We start from the raw sequence: 9,947 nt of genomic DNA, 5'->3' as shown, positions 1-9,947 counted from the left end.
ATATATATATATATATATATCTGAGTTTGTGTCTGTGGGTGGGTGGGTGTGTGGATGGGTCATAAGCCCTGCCCTTTCTACAGACCACGCCTTCCCCTCCCTCCCCCAGCATCACAAGCACCACCCATTAGCCAGCCAGGCCACGCCTTTCCCTTCAGCCATCCAGAAATCGCCACTATCTTTTTTGTTGCACAAAACTGAGATTGTTCAACTGCCTCTGATGTACAGTACATTTGAAGACTGAACAACGCATCTTCAATCATTAAATAAAGGCAGTTTGGAGGAAACAAAGGTACATTTTGATTCCAAGTCAAACAAGGTAATGCATGTTTTGTTTGCAGCGATCGCGGAGGTGGTTAAATGTACACTACCCAATGAAGGTATGTAAACCCTCATAAAACAGAGGAAAGAAAATCATGGTCTTTCATTAAAGAATAAAACTTTTGGTTTTCCCTGACTTTTCAAAGCTTATAAACAAACTGATGGACATGTATTTCACATATTATGTAAAGCAAATAAACATTTCAATTGACTTGATCGTGAAATACCTGTGTCCGTAATTAATTAATGAGGAGGCTGGAAAAAAAATTCCTGAGATATTTATTATGTACACATACACTTTAAATATCGGAACCTTCTGGATGATGTGGAAAGCTGAAATTTTTTCGTGCCGACGGACATTGAAGCTTGTACATCGGAAAAATTCACAGAATCATCAGAAAACATCGATAAATGAAAATATCAATAAATGAAGAAACTCGCCGGGAGGCGATGATGGTTCGCGGCCATTATTGAACAATGCCACGATTGGTACAATTGAGTTTGAGGAAGCCCTACCATAAAAACCTATCTCTTCCGTCAAAATTGACCAAATCAAATCGAATTTTTTTATATGTTGTACTTATGGACATTACGCACAGCTTGTATGAAATAAAATTGTGAGAAAAAAAATCGAGAAAAAAATAAAAATAAATAAAAAGTTCGAGTGGGCGTGGCTCCGCCCACAAGGGGCGTGGAACACCCCTCATACAAAAAGACACAACTAGACCATGATATCTAGCTTGTGTCCAAGTTTCATCAAGATCGTATCAAACATCACGGAGCTATGCTCCATAGAGAGAGTCACAAACAGACAGACAGACAGACAGACACACAGACACAACAAAAATAGTGGTCACTGCTGGCACCCACGAACCAAAAAATGAAAAAAATGGAGGGGAGCGACCAGAGACAATGGAGATGCACACCCCACGTGTGTGTGTGTGTGTGTGTGTGTGTGTGTGTGTGTGTGTGTGTGTGTGTGTGTGTGTGTGTGTGCGTGCGTGCGTGTAAATAAATATATATATATATATATATATATATATATATATATATATATATATATATATATAAATATATATATATATATATATATATATATAAGCCTGGTGTGTTGGCGCAGTGGTTAGGGCAGCGGCTTGGGATCCAAAAGGTCCTGAGTTCAGGCCCCGTTGGGCCACTGAATTAATACACCAGGAGGTTGACTCAGCCTGTCATCCTTCCGAGGTCGACGAAATGAGTACCAGTGTACTGGGCCGGTGTATACCCCGGTTAAAATAGGTATACCATATCCCTGTGTCGTAAGAGGCGACCAGGGTTGCGTCAGGAAGGGCATCCGGCGTAAAACATGTGCCAAATCACGATGCGGATCATACGGATGATCCGCTAACGGGAGCAGCCGAAAGAAGAAGATATATATATATATATATGTATATATACATACATACGTACAAAATATGTATATCTCATGGTGTCTTTCAGGAAGAGTCGGCGAGTTATGAACAACACCCTGAACAAATTACAAGCTCCTGCTCTGATTGTTTGCTGGATCAGCAAGGGCAAACCACATAGCATGACCCTTGCCAAAAACCAATTTGGCAGCACCGATGCTCTGTGTGCAAGACTCCGATGATGACATTGAGGATGATTCCACACAGACGGTCCACATTCTCAATACCAGCACACAATCCTTTCTTCCGAAGTGATGTCATTCATGCAGTGAACGTGGTGGCATACTGACCACGGCTGGTTGACGTAACAAGTCTTGTATGTGTACTTCACCTGAAAGAGGTGTGTTCTTGTGGGGTTATATTTCATCCCGGAAGACACCTAGACTTAATAATAAATGCGGTGAATTAAAATGGTGAGACCGTACATTGCGCTCTGGAGACATACTCAGAACTTGAAGGACAAACCTCGTATACATCGACTGAAAATTTGATAAAACCCGATCGAAACACTCTTCTGATGCGAACCCTCAACGCTCAACTCTTGAAAGACACCATGTTGGTTTGATGGAATCATAAGACGGTGTAAGTGACAACCTCGTAGAAACGTTGTTGGAACTATTTTCACCCCGACATCACCGAGGTCCACGTTCTCGAGGAACCACAGCACCATCTGACCAACAGATCGGATATTTTGACCGAAGATTGTTGACTTATGAGGAGACTTGCGGTTTCCTTTGCGTGTTCTTTCTGCCTTTTTGTTTGCACAGACTGACTGGTGTTGTTTTCCCCTTAAGGCATAACGTCGGCCTTGCTTATCCTTTTTATTTTCGTTGTATTGTATCTAGATTGTGGTAAAGATGTAACGTTTGGGAATAACAAACACTCTGTGTGTCGTTATTTGGGTTTGGGGTACCATGCTTGGGTTGGCATAAGGGTTTGAGCTTGGGCTTGGGTTTGGGTCAGGGTAAGGGTTTTCCAACCGAAGTGAATATCATCAAACCATCCAATATTCTTTTTCTTCTTCTTGCATATGGCAGCTTGGCTGTTAGGTAGGTATCATTTTGTTGGGGCACAATTATGCCGCTGATGCAGTGCCCCTCTACCAGTACACTGGTACTCATTTCGCCAACCCCGGAAGCATGACAGGCTGAGTCAACCCCATCTAGTGTTAATTCAACGGTAAACGGGGCTCGAACTCAGGACCCTAAGATCCCAAGTCCGCCACCCTAACCGCTAATCCAACACCAGGCTTGCCATCTGATATAAAACTATGGCTCGAACCTGAAGCGAAACTTGTCACCCGAGTGTAACAACACAAGTACAAACCAACACAAGTACCACGTGTTTCTTTCCCCCAGGGTGTTTTTTTTTGCCCTTCTTTCCCACAGTTTAGTCATCATGCGCTACTACGAACTTTCTGACAACTGCGTCATTGTCTGGAAAATATAGATCCTGCAAAAAAATTCCTCTCAACTCGTGCCTAGGATTCCCAGGGTCAGTTACTGTAAAAATCACAACTTACGTCATCGCTCCATCCGACAAAGCAAACCGGGTCACGTCATACAGGTGGCTGTAAAACTGAGGTTGTTCCATGGAATAAAAGACAGGTTGATGCACTCAGTTTTCAAATGCTTCATAACCTCAGGTCTTGAGATATATGTATATATGTACCAAAAGTTTGAGACATTCAGGATTTACAGTATATGGTTGTTCTGAGCATCGACAATTTATTCGAAGCCACCACAAGTGTTTTTGACTGTTACAACATTGACTTATTAATACAACTTAGTTTGGGTGAGAAGAAACCAAGCTTGTCATTTAGAAATCTTGAATTCACATTGATCAGAATCTTCAAAAACTTGTGATCACGACTCAAAGTAAATATATGAACAGCTGATATGAAGTGTTGTTGGAGCTATTCCACCATGTTTACCAATCAAATGGAAATGACTCGTTGTCGGGTGTTCCACATCATTAACATCAGGTGTTACTCTTTACACATCGATAAAGCTAAAAGCCCACTTTTCATGCTGCAGAATACAGATCTATCAGGATGAACTGTTAGCTTAAAACAAAATGGATAACATTTCAGAAGAAGATCACCATCGAGTTGTGTTTCTGCATGAAGAAGGAAAAACATTGAGTGAAATCACTCACATCACTCCATTTTCCAGGTGTGATATCCAAAGCACAATCAACAACTACAGAGAAACATCATCTGTAATTGATAAACCCAGGACTGGAAGACCTCAAAAGCTGTTGAACGAGGATGAACAATACTTGAAGATAAATATCCTGAAGGAATAGAAAGAAGACAAACATTGAATTGACAACAGAACTGGCAAAAGGCTCAGGTGTCATTCTGCATCCATCAACAGTATGAAGATCAGTTTTGAAATCAGGACTTAAAGGATGTGTTGCAGTAAGAAAATCCCTGATAAGAAAGGAGACCAAAACTAAAAGGATAAACTATGTACGAGAACACAGAAATTGGACTGTGAGACAATGGTCAAAGGTGCTTTGGACAGACGAGTCAAAGTTTCAGTGATTTGGATCTAATCAAAGACACGATGTGAGACAAAAAACTGACACGTCTAAAAGAGCCTCACTTGAAGACAACAATTAAGCATGGGGGAGGTTCAGTTCAAGTTTGGGGTTTCATATCCTCAAGTGGTCTTGGAAAATTGCTGAATATCGATGGTATCTTCACTACAGCAAGGTACAAACATTTTAATTTACCATGCTATCCACAGTGGTGTAAGAATTATTGGTCTAAACTTCATCTTACAGCAACATAATGAAAAACACTCGGCTGGAATAATTCAAACACATTTGCGAAAGAAAGAGGAAGCTGGAGTCCTTCAACGCATGGAATGGCCCCCTCACAAACCAAATCTCAATATCATTGAAGCTGTGTAGGACTATTTGAACAAAGAAATTAAAAAAGAATCCCAGCAACTGAGATGATCTCTGTAAGGTCTTGGACGAAGCGTGGAACATCGTTACACAAGAGTTTATAACAACATTGATTGAAAGTGTCCTGAGAAGAATTTACATTGATTTTCAAGGTCGGAAAATGTGACGTACTCACCATTAGTGAGTGCATCGCAATTATATATATATATATATATATATATATATATATATATATATATATATATATATATATATATATATATATATATATATATATGTGGTATTTTTTATTTTTTTTTACAGGTGAGGAGGAGACGTCTTTATCAAGCTTCACACAACTTTTGAGATGGCACCTTTTACAGTATTTAACTTTGACTAGCAAGTTGCCTGTGCCCACTTGGGATTCTAAACAGTGTAGGAATGCAGGTGGCAAAAATGCAAATGGCATCTTCTGTAATCCACCCGGTAAGCTGGGATCAACAATTCACATTTATTGCCACATCTGATTCAATTTAAATGCTCTAATGGCGGGTGAGGTGCTCCATTTGAAAGTGTTTGTTCGATATATGTAGCTTTTTGATGCCTAGGGTCCGTCATAAAAATTTGTATTGGTGTCAAAGATAAAGACCAATTCCAAATTAATATTAGGATACCTTTCTCTTCCAAAGTCTTCATCCTGATGTTTAAGAAGTTTAAAGTAGCACCTCGTGGGATTAAGCTCAAAAATGTTGCATCGTGATTGTGACCCAACAGGCAGATATTTTCATGAGCGAATTGTCACAAAGTGTGCCGGCATCCGCTATTGTGACATCTGCAGCGTGTTTCGTAAACACAAAGCCGGTGAGTCGTAACATTAAGACAAATACCCCAAAGGCGGCGATTTTCATCAAGGGCACGCGGTATACTTTTTCATTTTATCAGTAAAAGGTGCACTCCACATTGAGCAACAGGTACATCGGTTGTCTGAACATCCTGTTTTTTGGGCACAACCTCCACCCTAACCTCGATATATCCAGCACTTTGCAGGATAGTGACGCCAAAATGGAGGTGTAGACACGAAAACACATTGGCAAACAGCTTCGCTTGCAGGCGCCAGCATCCTCGCCCAGCGCTCTATCTGCAAGCAGCACGCGGCATGCGGTTAGCCCTTGGCTTGTGGGGTGTGCTGGCTTGAGAGGTAGGGGCTGAGGGTGGATGCGTAATGGTAATGGGACAGGGAAGGAAAGAAAGGCATGAGAAAGAGAAAATTGATACAGTTGCGTGTAGTCCCATATCGAGAACCATCACCCAAAAGGTGCTCTTGTGGTGATGGTCACCTGAGTTTGCAAACGTTTTCATCGATTCTAGACTTGCACAGAATACTTTCAGGTGCTCACCAGTCAAACAAGAGAAGGGAAAATCACCTTGATTATGCACAAACAGGGAAACTCCAGGAAGAAAACCAGGGAGACGTCTTGGGCCTATAGTCCTGTTCCTTGTTGTGTGTTCGCGACCTCTCCAAAGATCTGGAAAACCCTCTGATCCTCTTAACAGATCACTCCACATTATACCGTACAATTCCAATTGTCACCGACAGGTCGGCAGCAGCGGTTTACCCTTCTCTGCTCATTCGGAAAAGATCACATTTCGTTTGAACACTTAGAACATGTCCTTCAATCCAGAGAATTCTTGCATTCTCATCCTGTCTCTCCAGAAGGATCGTCAACTGAACCCACTGATCTATTTCCACAATTAATTGCGGAACATGAGGAGATTCGGTCTCTCGAACTGCTGGGCCTCACCACCAACGACGACTTCCTCTGGGTAAAGCATGTATCAGAGATGGCCTCCAGGGTCACCCTCAGTCTGGGTGTTCTCCATCATACCACATTGCTTCCTTTGTAAATCTTTAACTTCTCACAGCCTACAAGGCCTTTGTCCTTTGCCCAATGGAAGCCAGCTTCCCTGTATACAGCCTCGTGCCCTTGTCTCACACGTCCCACTCCTGTACGCTGTGTAATCCAAAACGCTCAACATCATTGACATTTCCCACAAAGAAGAAGAAGCCCAGGGTCTGCCACTCAATTGTCGCAGACAGGTAGATGGATTCCATGTTGTCTCGCCTCTCCTCAAGTCGTGCTTCCTCTGCTCTTCCATCCCCTCCACAGTCCCTCCAGGTCACACGTGGTCCTCCAGCAACCTCCTCCTCGTGAAACGCCCAAAATCCAGGCTTATTATTCACCCCCACTCCTTTGTTACTCTTTTGTCTCCCACTTGTGGAACCTCGTTCCCCATTCTGTCCACTCCAACCTCCACGGTTTCAAGTTGGCAATGCACGGTCACCATTCCAGGTCCATCCTCTACCGATACTCATGATCTTTTCATTAACCTCCTCCCAGCCCCCTCTATTTTCTCTCCCCACTACTCCGCAGGTTGCTATGCTTCCATCCGTCTTCCCTCTCTCTTCCTCCCTTGTTGTGTCCATGCGTCGGCCCACTACCTTGTCTTCTAAGTTCTGTCCCCACGATCTTTCATGAGCTGAAACCTGGTGGTCAATAATAGGTAAACAGATATCACTGTAACAGATCGAATTGAAAGGATAAACTTTTCAAGGGGGTTTAAACCCGAGGTTTAAAATTGGATGAATATTACAAGGAGATGAGTGCATTATATCCACTGAAGCCAAGCAGTATCAAAGTTTACACAACAGTGTATCACCATCATCTCATGACGTCATCAAGGATATTTTTAGTTCTAATTCCTGTTATTTTATTTATTTCGGTTCGAGTTTGTAAATGACACAATGTTCCTTAAATAATCTGATAATATTTACAATGTTGATACATATTCAAAATTATAACCTCATATCGACCCCACCCCATCCCCCACCACTTAAAGCTTGTGTTCCAACTTAAATTTGACAAAAAGTTGATTCAAAAATGATTCTGTACATCATTATGACGTCATGGCGATTCGAACCTCTGCTCTTGGACGAAGAAGGGGAATAATAATGAGATAGAGGAGGATTGCAGGCACTTGGTTACACCAACACGGTTTGCAACACACCTAATGAGCCGTGTGACCTGCCTAGCGTGGCTGGGGTGGTTGGTGGGGATGGAGGGGGAGGAGATGAAGAAATAATATGGTGGAAATTCCTCAGTGTTTGTGCATCTCACCGTTATATAATAGGTTCCAAGTTAAGCGTGTTTACTTTAACCGAAGGTCAGGGGAGAAGAGGAGGGCAAAAGTCGGTTAAAACATGCGCCAAGTCATGCGGTGCCTTGCTGAGCATTTCATACCTGAGCCCAATTTAAATTCGTACTTACCTGTGTACCAACCAGCTCGTACCTGCGTCCTATTTTGTATCTGCATCCCATTTCCTACCTGTGTATACCAACTAGTTCATACATGTGTCCTATTTCATATCTGTGTCCCATTTCGTATCTGTGTACCAACCAGCCCGTACTTGTGTCCTGTTTCGTATCTGTGTTCCAACCAGCTCGTACCTTTGTTCTATTTTATACGTGTGTTCCAACCAGCTCGTACTTGTGTCCTATTTCATACCTGTGTACCAACCAGCTCGTACTTGTGTCCTGTTTCGTATCTGTGTTCCAACCAGCTCGTACTTGTGTCCTATTTCATACCTGTGTACCAACCAGCTCGTACTTGTGTCCTGTTTCGTATCTGTGTTCCAACCAGCTCGTACTTGTGTCCTATTTCATACCTGTGTACCAACCAGCTCGTACTTGTATCCTGTTTCGTATCTGTTTTCCAACCAGATCGTACCTGTGTGCTGTTTCGTACCTGTGTTCCAACCAGCTCGTACCTGTGTCTTATTTCATACCTGTGTACCAACCAGCTCGTACTTGTGACCTATTTCAAACTTGTGTACCAACCAGCTCGTACCTGTGTCCTATTTCATACCTGTGTTTCAACCAGCTCATACCTGTGTCCTATTTCATACCTGTGTACCAATCAACTCGTACCTGTGTCTTATTTCATACCTGTGTACCAACCAGCTCGTACTTGTGTCCTGTTTCGTATCTGTGTTCCATCCAGATCGTAGCTGTTTTCTGTTTCATATCTGTGTTCCAACCAACTCGTACCTGTGTCTTATTTCATACCTGTGTACCAATCAGCTCGTACTTGTGTCTTATTTCATACCTGTGTACCAACCAGCTCGTACTTGTGTCCTGTTTCGTATCTATGTTCCATCCAGATCGTACCTGTGTTCTGTTTCATATCTGCATCCTATTTCGTACCTGTGTATACCAACCAGTTCATACATGTGTCCTATTTCCTACCCGTGTACCAGTTCATACCTGTGTCCGATTTCTTACCTGTGTGCCAGTTCGTACCTGTGTCCCACTGCATATCTTGGTATTCATGCCTGGGTCCCACCAAATGACGTGTGGTTTTCACGATTAAAACGTTCCGATGAATGGACTTCTATTTCTGACTGTGGGTGCTCAGTTCATCTGTGTCATCAGATAGGGTCATTCTTGATGAGTGACTCCATTGTTTTATGCAACTAGATCAGTGTCTTTGCTTCCTTTTCCTCACTCTGATTTACTCTACCTCACTCTCATTCACCATATCTTACTCTCATTCACCCTACCTCATTCTCATTCACTCTATCTCACTCTGATGTCTTTAGAGAGATCGTTGTGCCTCATCCTGGTTTACTGTCACTCATTCTACCCAAACTGCAGCTGCCTCACTTCGGCTCACTCTGTATTTGTAATACACTACCACTCTACCAGCCAGTGAAGATTGATTGGCTTTCTCATTGTTCTAATGCCAAAGCATTCACGTCATGAATCCCTTGTATAACCTGTTGTTGACTTTACCTCGATCTCCACTTCAGCAAACCCTCCTCATCTAATCAGGCCCTTCCCTTTGGTTCCCCTGTCATTTCACATCTTTTTCCTCCCCTTTATTTTTGTCTTTTTTCCTTCCTTAACTCTGCGGCTATAATCTGATCTGTCTCTCCATTTTCCTCCTTCACTCTCACCCTCCTCCTAACCCGCAGCACTCCCCCCTCTCTTACTCTCCATCTTGTTGTAGACAGTTTGAGAAAATGTACAGGGCAATCCCACCAAAGGCAATTGTTCTTCCTGCCACGGATTTAATGGCTTCTCTTTTATTTCCCCTTCATTCTTGTTGTTGGGCCATTTCTCCAACCTCCAGCCCCTCTCTCTCCCCCCTCCAGCCCTCCTCACCCCCCTCCACTTTTCCTCCCTTCCCTGTATTGCAAGTCGGATTTTTGGTTTTTGGCAAGAA

At 42.7% G+C, this 9,947-nt stretch overlaps 1 long non-coding RNA gene across 1 annotated transcript; it reads right to left on the bottom strand.

Annotated features, from left to right (window-relative positions):
* Positions 1–1,658: 1,658 nt before the first annotated feature.
* LOC147010600 (uncharacterized) lies at positions 1,659–7,378 on the bottom strand. Its single transcript, XR_015052462.1, has 3 exons — positions 6,089–7,378; positions 5,688–5,802; positions 1,659–4,064 (listed from the first exon to the last, which is right to left on the bottom strand). It is a non-coding gene; the product is annotated as an uncharacterized LOC147010600 (long non-coding RNA).
* Positions 7,379–9,947: the final 2,569 nt, after the last annotated feature.

The sequence above is a fragment of the Eptatretus burgeri genome, chromosome 16 (assembly GCF_056783735.1).
Source record: "Eptatretus burgeri isolate ZD-2024b chromosome 16, Ebu_testis_v1, whole genome shotgun sequence".
Lineage (NCBI taxonomy): Eukaryota > Metazoa > Chordata > Myxini > Myxiniformes > Myxinidae > Eptatretus > Eptatretus burgeri.
Note: the sequence above shows the minus strand (reverse complement) of the source record. Positions and strands in the feature narration are given on the sequence as shown.